At 42.1% G+C, this 10,540-nt stretch overlaps 2 long non-coding RNA genes across 2 annotated transcripts; one reads left to right on the plus strand and one right to left on the minus strand.

Moving 5' to 3' along the window:
• Positions 1–3,407: 3,407 nt before the first annotated feature.
• LOC127360589 (uncharacterized) lies at positions 3,408–6,538 on the minus strand. Its single transcript, XR_007883826.1, has 2 exons — positions 6,454–6,538; positions 3,408–4,293 (listed from the first exon to the last, which is right to left on the minus strand). It is a non-coding gene; the product is annotated as an uncharacterized LOC127360589 (long non-coding RNA).
• Positions 6,539–7,766: 1,228 nt separating this feature from the next.
• Positions 7,767–10,277, plus strand: LOC127360588 (uncharacterized). The gene is made up of 3 exons (XR_007883825.1): positions 7,767–7,908; positions 8,346–8,561; positions 10,128–10,277. It is a non-coding gene; the product is annotated as an uncharacterized LOC127360588 (long non-coding RNA).
• The last annotated feature ends 263 nt before the right edge of the window (positions 10,278–10,540 follow it).

Raw genomic sequence — 10,540 nt, forward strand, 5'->3', positions numbered from 1 at the left:
GAGAGACAACAATCAACATTAATAATGACAGAATAACATTTGTGTTATTAATACAATAACAAATAAAGCAGACAGCAGAGTATTTAACTAATAATACAAAAGTCCGACTCTGTCTGTACTTACAGAGCTTTGTTGGAGGCTTTGACCACTGGCAGCAGCCTCAGAAGAGCCTCCTCTGAACCAGAGTATTTCTTCAGGTCAAACACATCCAGATCTTTTTCTGATGACAGTAAGATGAAGACCAGAGCTGACCACTGAGCAGGAGACAGTTCATCTGTGGAGAGACTTCCTGAACTCAGGGACTGTTGGATCTCCTCCACTAGAGAACGATCATTCAGTTCATTCAGACAGTGGAACAGATTGATGCTTCTCTCTGCAGAGAGATTCTTACTGATCTTCTTCTTGATGTACTGGACTGTTTCCTGATTGGTCTCTGAGCTACTTCCTGTCTGTGTCAGCAGGCCTTGTAGGAGATTCTGATTGGTCTCCAGTGAAAGACCCAGGAGGAAGCGGAGGAACAAGTCCAGGTGTCCATTTGGACTCTGTAAGGCCTTGTCCACAGCACTCTGGTGGAGATGTTTCAGTTTCTGTTTGTCTTTAAATAATTTAGACATAAGGGATTTTGTTTGTTGTTTTGCCAGCAGATTGACTCCAGAGTTGATGAATGTCAGATGGACATGAAGAGCAGCCAGAAACTCCTGAAGACTCAGATGGATGAAGCAGAAGACCTTGTACTGGTACAGTCCACTCTCCTCTTTAAAGATCTGTGTGAACACTCCTGAGTACTCTGAGGCTGCTCCGATATCGATGTCACACTCTGTCAGGTCTGATTTATAGAAGATCAGGTTGCCTTTCTGCAGCTGCTCAAAAGCCAGTTTTCCCAGAGACTCAATCATCTTCCTTGTCTCTGGACTCCAGTGTGGATCTGTCTCAGCTCCTCCATCATACTTTACGTTCTTCACTTTGGACTGAACCACCAGGAAGTGGATGTACATCTCAGTCAGGCTCTTGGGCAGCTCTGCTCCCTCTCTGGTCTTCAACACATCCTCCAGAACTGTAGCAGTGATCCAGCAGAAGACTGGGATGTGGCACATGATGTGGACGCTTCGTGATGTCTTGATGTGGGAGATGATTCTGCTGGCCTGCTCCTCATCTGTGAACCTCTTCCTGAAGTACTCCTCTTTCTGTGCGTCAGTGAACCCTCTGACCTCTGTCACTATGTCAACATACACAGGACGGATCTGATTGGCTGCTGCAGGTCGTGTGGTTATCCAGAGACGAGCAGAGGGAAGCAGTTTTCCCCTGATGAGGTTTGTCAGCAGCACATGCACTGAGGTGGACTCTGTAACATCAGTCAGGATCTCAGTGTTGTTGAAGTCCAGAGGAGGTCGACACTCATCCAGACCGTCAAAGATGAACACAACCTGGAACTCTTCAAACCTGTAGATTCCTGCTTCTTTGGTTTCAGTAAAGAAGTGATGAACAAGTTCCACCAAGCTGAACTTTTTGTCTTTCAGCACATTCAGCTCTCTGAAAGTGAATGGAAATGTGAACTGTATATCTTGGTTGGCTTTGTCTTCAGCCCAGTCCAGAGTGAACTTCTGTGTTAAGACTGTTTTCCCAATTCCAGCTACTCCCTTCGTCATCACTGTTCTGATTGGTTTATCTCTTCCAGTCAAGGCTTTAAAAATGTCTTCTTGTCTGATTGTTGTTTCTGGTCTGTCTGGTTTCCAGGATGCTGTTTCAATCTGTCTGACCTCGTGTTCATCATTGACCTCTGCAGTCCCTCCCTCTGTGATGTAGATCTCTGTGTAGATCTGGCTCAGAAGGGTTTGGTTTCCTGCTTTAGCAATCCCCTCAAACACACACTGGAACTTCTTCTTCAGGTTAGATTTAAGTTTTTGCTGACAAACTTCAGAATGACTTCCTGAACAAACACAAACAAAAATCATCAGGGTTGATAGTCAGTGTGTCTGGGTGATCCTGTCTAATCTTTGTATTGACTTTATCTGCCTCAACATACTTGAGCCTTCAGTCTGAACATACTTTTGTTAATAGAGAAGGGTGCTTCCTCTGAGTCTATACACGCTCAGGGTTTCTGCACTATTTATCAACTGTATTTCCTGGCTGCATATAACAATAATTCCTGGTTATACCATGACCCTAAAAGTGTAATTGCACACCCAAATTCTGCTAGCTCGCTCCCTCCCAGCATTTAAAAGATGTAGCAGAGAACTGCACAGGACAACCACTGTTACGAGGTGTGGCATCATGGTGACGTGCTGTGTAACGAGAGGTAAAGAGACACCGACCAGGGTGTGACAGACTGACCACCATTCAGAGACCCCTGGAGCTTTAATAGCTATTAGGGATGCCGTTGACTAACTTCACAGTCAATTAAATGGAAATTAGAAGTTCACTAGTCTAAAAGTAGCTCCACCATCCTCTTTCCCCTGAATAGTGCCTTCTCTAACAGATAAGCTGTGTGAGGTTAGTTGGTAGAAAGTGAAATAAACTGCTAGAATCCCAAAGCAGGAACCAAATGTTGAACTATAACTTCTAAAGTGGGACAAAAGGGACTCTTAAAACCCACGGTGGCATTAGTGTAGGGACGGGGGGCTGCTGCCTGCTGGGGCTGTATCCTGAGAGACTCTCTGGTGTGTGTGTCTGTGTGGGAGTGTGTAGTCCTGCTGATTATCATGGGGTCACATGAACACAACACATAGGGACACATGAGCATAGAACCATCCAGGTTACTCAGGCACCTTAATATCTCCCAGTGTTTTACACAAAGGGTTAAATAAAAGAGAATGAAATCAGGTGGCTCCATCATGCCTCTGTCCTCTCAAATAGCAATGATTGATAACTTAACATTCTCTCATAATAACCAGATCAGGCCTCCTGTTTTACTCTTTGGTAAACACAATCTGTACTTGGAGACACTGTTCCTTTACAAGGATCGTGTTGTCAATGTTGTGTAAACCTACTCTTTACCTGAAATACAAATAAATAAAGTGTGACTGACCTTCTGGTCCTGAGCTGGTGTCTGGCAGACTCTGCACCAGATCGTTCCTGTTTATCTTCTCTAAAACCTTCTTGGTCACCTTCAGAGCTCCATCAAGGTCAAAGGTCTTCACCATCAGGTCCACTGTGTCCTGCCTTTCTTTTGCCTTCTCCAGCTTGTATTCTTTGATGGGTTCGTAGCCTTCCAGGATGTCGGGCTGCTTCAGATACCATTTGAAGTTCTTGAATTCCTCATCTATTAAATCCTCTAGAGTGTTGAAAAGGTCCACTGCTGTCATCGTGGCTCTCTGTTAAAGTCAGGCAGTGTTGGCAACCTGAAGGAAAACAGTTACACTAATGTATCAGAGAAACAACAGGAGGTTCTGATTGGCCGTCACAGGAGCTGTGTTAGTTTGCAGTATTTGTGTGCAGAGTCCAGTTAATGCTCCTCCTGCTGCTGCTGGGATGAACTTAATGTCATTTTGAAGTGGGACACTGCTCACACTTCTTTCAGTTAAAGACAGCCATCTTTGAGTTAAAGCACCACCACATGGAAACTGTTAATGTTAAGGATGCTAATGAACTGTTAGATCCTTTCATTCTTTCAGAAGAACACAACAGCTGAAGTCTCATTTTCAGTTAGCTTACGTTCCACCAACTGTTAGTTCTGGAATAAAGGAACTGCTGTTGTTTTTATTCACGCTGGCAGCAACAACACCAAACAACACCAGAAAGATAAAATCATCCTGAAACCACAGCTTTAAGGTGAACACATTGAAATGTGGATAAGACAACAGTTCTTAGATGTTAACCTCAGAAAGCGTCCAATGTTCCACAGTCAGCTCTGTTTCCTGTTCTGCAGTGCATGAAATAAGAACCAGACCAAAGCTGTGTCACATAATAACATACTGCACATTACATACTCAGTCAGTATGTACTGCATACTGTGTACTGAATGAATGATTGAGTATAACATTACCAGCATAACTAAACTATATTCAATCAATACGTCTTCTCTGCATGACAACGTATTGATGACTAACAATCCAAGCTGCCTTTGAATAAAAGTTATTTGTCACAAATGTAAATCAGGGTGGGAAGGCTGTTGCCTCACAGCAAAAAGGTTGTAGGTTCACTTCCGGACTGGGGCAGGGTATTTCTGTGTGTTCTCCCCGTGTTTGCATGGGGTGTCCTCCGGTGCTCCAGTGTCCCCAACCATCCAAACATGTATGTTAATTCTCCAGTCGGTGCTCCTGGGCGCTGTACAGTGGTCGCCCACTGCTCGTAGTACTTAGGATGAGTTAAATGCAGAGGACAGATTTCACTACATGTTGTTTTGGGGATGATTGTATATAAAGTGAATTCTATTCTATAAAATCTTCCACTCAATGTAATATTTTACCATAAAACTAATAATAGCACGGGCATTTATTTGCTTAAACAGGCGTCTATTTGGGACAGGCGTTTAATTCCTTTAGCACAAAACTAAACTAAACTCTAACTGCTGCTTCTCTTGAGTTTTCTTCAGCAAATTTGACGACTAACATGATGATTATGATCACTTCAGAGGTATTTTTCCTTCTCTCTTGTTTACCATTTTACCTGTAAGTCAGACTGAATTAACGTTATACTTTGTTGTTGGTCATTTTCGTAAAATATAGTGAACGATTGAATTCTGGAGAATCTATAACTGATCTAATGATGTTCATTATGTACATATTGACAGAAGTTTAAACATTTATATTTGTGTAGTAGATTGAAACGACTTGAAACTCTCTCAAGTGGGCGACCATATACGACACAGCTTTTAAGAGGTTTTATACATCGAAATAATTTCTATAAAATCCAGACCTGCGTTTATTTGTCAAACAGTGGCGGACCTAGACTTTTATACAAGGGGTGGCCAGAGGGTGGTCAAGGCTTTATGAGGGGGGCCATATACTAGGCCTGATAAAGGAAAATCCGATTTCGAACCCGGGCCACTGCAGCAACTCCGTACATGGTTCGCCAGCTGTACCGACTGAGCTAACCTGGTAGTTAACATGCCTTCTTGACTGTTGAATTAAACTCAGAAAATAGAGCTTTATGACAGATGGAAAGTGGCTGGAGGAAATAGACCTAAGTTTCACTTTCAGTTTCTGGCACAGCAATTAAACCGGCGCACCGTCATTCATTCAGAAAATTAAAAACAACAGTGGGAAAAGTCAATGTCTTGGCAAAACAAAGAGAAGGCTGCACATCACGGACACTAGACGCAAGACTCAAGGATCAAATAAAGAAGGCATTGGTATGAGAATTAATGAATGATTTGCCTGGCTAGTTTCATGTTGGGAGCTGCCCGGGCTGCTGATATCTAGGCTGGGGTCTGTCAGTGCCTGATCTGTGTCTGATTTGGTTTTTTTTTTAGCAAAAACGTTGGAAATATCTCCCTTCCCCTTCATTGTTATCTGAGGTGAGGTGCAGTGACCTGTCAATCAACTGGGGCGGCACCCAGGGTGTCCAATCAGGTTCCAGGGGTGGCCAGTGCTACTCCGGCCACCCCTTTAGCTCCGCCCCTGTTGTCAAACGTGTAGCCACACCAGGCTTTTAAATGAGACCTGCGTCTATTAGGGACCCTGCTTTTATTGGAAGTTTTACAGTAAATATGTTAATGTTAGCTGAAATATTTTTTCTAGAGTACAATATGTATTTGAGCTCTGCTGTTTTTCCTCCTAACTGCACCTTAACGTTCCGGATCCTGAGTAGCTACTGCTTCAAGTTCATGGTCTATCCAACCATGCCTCTTACCAGCCACAGTGTGGCGCTAGAACCATCTGGCTCACAGTCTGCCATTGTACAGTCTGAAGAGACACAGTGCATTTTCAGTAGAGTGTGTCCAGTAACGCTCACAGCGCATACTCAGAAATTTCTCACATTCTTGCATTAAAGAGGAAGCAGAGTGCGGTTTGCTTCACGTTTCCTGTAACAGGAAGCTAGGGGGGGACTTCAGTAGTCATGTCCTCATTTTATCTATAGAAAACAATTTCAACGCACTCAATTCTGTAAAACTGGTTAAAATCAGGCTGTTTGATGTCCACTTGAATTAAATTCTTAAATCAGTCTGATGCTTGTGTTTGATGCAGAGAGGTGCTGTACCAGCAGATAACAGCAGAGTCTAAATTACTGAACTAACATCCAACAGGTTTTAATGTTTCTGTATCAGCAGATCTGCTAACCCCATCAATTCTTTCTTTACACACATTTTACTGAGTGTTTGTGAGCAGTGGCCTCTCCTGAGAGCTGATTACTGAAAGCACAACACAAATAATTAATAGAAGTTTTTACTCAGACTTTGTATCCACAGATAAATCAAACAGTTGAGTTCATTCTGACTTTCCTCAGCAGTTCACAGACACACAACTGGCTCAGGTTCTGACAGTAAAACAAGAATAATGTTGTATGAACACTCACCCTGTTTCCACCTTCCTGCTCAGCTGCTATGAAATGGATGTGGAGGTTAAAAGTTTGACTGGTGATACTGAGGCAGATGTGTGTAGGTGTGGCTTTTTAGGACTCCTTATTGTTGAACCAGGAAATATATATTCTGACTACTTCTATGACATTCATTTGTTGGTGACTTTTAAAACACTGCAATAGAAACACTTTACTGGGACAATAATGTTGGCGTCTGCTCCTCACTACGTGGAGACATTAACAACTTCTGATTGCTACAGTTGTTTCCATTCTGAGTCCTTCCCGAGTATACATCGAAGACTCCTTTGGATATCATATATTGTAATCATACAACAGCTTTACAATACATCTTAGAAAATCTAGACGTTTCGCTCACTCATCCCAATAGTCTACAAAATTTTAGTTTAGTTTAGTTTAGTCAACATGTTTGCTGCACATGTCACAACTCTGTGGATTTGAATAAGTTATACCCCTATTTGTAAAATTAGTAACAATGTCTAATTTGGTTGAAAGACTCTTCTGACATGTATAGAAAATAATAATAATATAATAAATAATATTAATAAAAGATAAAAGTCTGTAAACTTTAATATGAAACGTGATCAATGGTAGACAGACGTTGCATCACAAGTTAATCTGGTCATATAATGCTTCGCCACAACTCTACATCAAGATGGTATTAAACATATACTGACTGTTTCTATATATAATACCACAATTCTATCACATCTTATAATCTCTGTCCAATTTATTCAAAATCCCACAAAGTTGTGACATGTGAATCGGATTTGTATATTGTAGACCCTCTAGTGATTAAAGTTTTAACAGACATTTGTCTAACTTGGATGAAAGAGTGTGCTGTTGTGTATATAATATCATTGTGATTGATGAGATAAAAGTGTAGACGCGACATGATCGATAGTAAAATGTTGTAGGCTATCACCAGTTGATCTCCACACTGTGTTAAACATATACTGCAGACTGTATGTTTCCTTACACACTGTGTGACAGTATAAACTGTTCTCAAATACACTTGATCAGGTTAATAAGGATTCATAAAATTTCTTTGAATTATTTATTGACATTTGCAGTGTTTGGAACAGGCATCGACACAGTCAGCTACTGTGTCATTCTCTTCAAGTGTCCGGAGATCTCTGGGTGTTTACAGTGTTAAGGATTTCATTGTGGTTGGTTAAAATGAAAAGAAGTAAATTCAGTCAGTATTTCTAGTGTACAAATCTGCAGTTAATTCAACCACGAGTTCAACTGTCACACCGACACCAAATACTTCCACTCTTAGATATCTCAGTCCCTCCCCTCTCCGCCTCCACCCTCTGAGTCTGTGTCGATGCAATCTTTCTGTTTGTTGTTAAAGCTCCAGTGTGCCACATTGAGGAGGATTTATTGTTATCACTGTTATAAATCACTGATTATCCGGTTGGACGTGCAACGGTAAGCGTACTGAGTCATTACCGGTTTACTTCCTGCTCCTGTGTACAGTGTTTGCTGCTGTTAGCTCTGTCCAGTGAACACTAAAAACAAACTAGTTTTACTCGTTACAGCAGTTATTTACCCGCTTAACATTTAAACGTAGACTAGTTCTACCTAAACACTCGGACCTACTTCCTTCTTTTAGAGACTTTTCTTCTCTCTTATCTAAAAATATGGCAAAGTTTATTTCTAAAACCTGACAGTCCAGAGTTGGGACCAGGAAGCAGAGCTGCTGTCTTACACACTTCTCTGTGCTTCCACTAGAAACAGTCATGTCATCAGATCACATCTCTCCTGTATTAGCGTCTCTGCACTGGCTCCCTGTAAAATTCAGAATAGAATTTAAAATCCTCACCTAATTCCCACTTTCTTGAAAATAAATGTCTTTGTGTCCACAGAGAGAAGGAGAGGACTCATGTTTCTGTGGAGGATCAGCTGTCCTGCTGTTCTTTGTGTCAGGACGTCCTGAAGGATCCAGTCTCTACCAGCTGTGGACACTGGTTCTGCCGCCAGTGCATCACCTCATACTGGGACCAGTCTGGTTCATCAGTGTGGAGAAAGATCTAGAACAAGACCTGGACTGCAGACAGCCAGTCAGACCAGCACTGTACAAAGTAAGACTGAAGATCTGTCTGCTGAGGTCTTCATGTCTTCAACTGATTACTCTGTAACTCTCATGCATCCTGATGTAAACATATGTCAGAATTTTCTATAGAAAAGACTAAAATTCTACACGATATACTTTCCTGTAGTTTGATATTGGCATTATATATCATCCATCGCCAGCCTTGCTTGCTAAATATTGGTATTGACCAGTAAAAAACCCATATCGGTTGACCATGAGTCAGAAAACTGTATTCTTCCTGTGTTGCAACAGTCACATATTTTGCATGACAATCCAAAGTTTTCTGCATCTATACCGTATTTTCCGGACATAAGTCGCATTTATTTAGAAATGTATTTCACAAAATCCATGACCAAGAACAGACAGAGACTATGTAACTGGACACATAGAGGCCAAAAAGATTGAGAATTCTACCGGGAATGTTTACAAAAGATTCACTGAACAAAAATGCTGATGTGGTACATGAAAATTTAGCTAAAAATGTGGAGAATGCAATGCAATCAAGCATTTTGGGCGATGTCTAGGCAAACGCCGGCAGCAGAGCAAATACTCGGGAGGCTACCTTATTTAGAAATGTATTTTACAGCAGTTCACCATCCATTAAATTCTTCGTCCTCCGTGTCGCTTCTGGACATCTCCGCCAACTCCGGAGGAAGACGAAGCGCTGTCTCCTCTTCTGCGGGGCTGGATGGTAATGTTTAGGCTACTTCTCGTTTCATGTCGAAATTATTATTCAAAAACATGTTAAATTTCATATATAAGTCGCACGACCAGCCAAACTATGAAAAAAAGTGCGACTTATAGTCCGGAAAATACGGTAAATATCTCCATCGCTACATCTAACAGTTGTAAAATATAATGTCATGAGAGGTCACCAGGGCAGCTATGTGCTCTCTATCCTTCTGCCTCCTTCTTCTCCGCCATGTTTCCTCGTAATGTGACTTCAAGTTGCGTACCAAACTTTGGGAACTTGTTCGACAGGAGCTCTAACAGGGGCCTCAGGGGGCCCCACAGTAAAATAAACAACAGATCAATTATAGGCTGGATTCCTTCAGTAGAAGTTCTCACTGAGGGAATATTTGCAGGAGAAATCTTTCTGCACTTTAAAGTTTCTTGAGCTTGAAATGTGAAATTTCTTTACGGGTTGAAATCTTCAGAAAAAAGCTAGTTAGCTGTTAGCGATCGTTAGCACTTATCTTTAGCCCTCTCAGCTGTAATATGTTGTTTTGGGAAGATTACAAAAAGAGATTTGCACATTCTAGCAGGGCCGGATCAAACCCTCCGGGGGCCCCGGGGCAAAAGTGAGCTGTGGGCCCCTGTTGCCCCCCATTTAGCAAAATAACCTCCCTCAAAGGGACGACATTATACTTCTCATTATAGCCTGAATGATGCTAGTTAATCTGATAACGATACATCGGTCGATTCCTTTTAACAACAACAAACAAACTTGTTTTTTAAAGGATTTTGAAGGAAACTTGAATGTTTTGCTGTTTCTAATAAAGTTTCCTCTTATTGAAACATTAAATATTGATTAATATTATTTCCCGTCTTCCAGTTCTGTGAGTGGCTGAAGTCGCTGATTCGGGACCAGCGTAACGTCCTGCTGACGGCGCTGCTGGGTCTGCTGTCCATGGCGTGTTTGGGAATATCCCCCAGCACCGCCCTGCCCACCCTCCTCATCCCCTTCACCCTGTGGATGGCCAGCTAGAAGCTTCGGGGACGACGTTCAGTGTTTGAGCCTCACCGCCGGTTCGATGCCGCCACGTTGGAAGACTGACAGACAGGAAGTAGTCGTCTGCAAACATGTTTGTAGTTAATGACTGTCGCACTGCATTTTACTGCTAATGACACACTTCCTAAGTCCCGCCCCTTTTTTCTGAGTACGAGCCAATCAGAGGCAGAGGAGGGCGGGTCATGACTTCGCCACCCTGGGAATAAATAAGCTATGTGCTAGGCGGGGTTTAGGAA

Source organism: Dicentrarchus labrax, unplaced genomic scaffold, assembly GCF_905237075.1.
Source record: "Dicentrarchus labrax unplaced genomic scaffold, dlabrax2021, whole genome shotgun sequence".
NCBI lineage: Eukaryota > Metazoa > Chordata > Actinopteri > Moronidae > Dicentrarchus > Dicentrarchus labrax.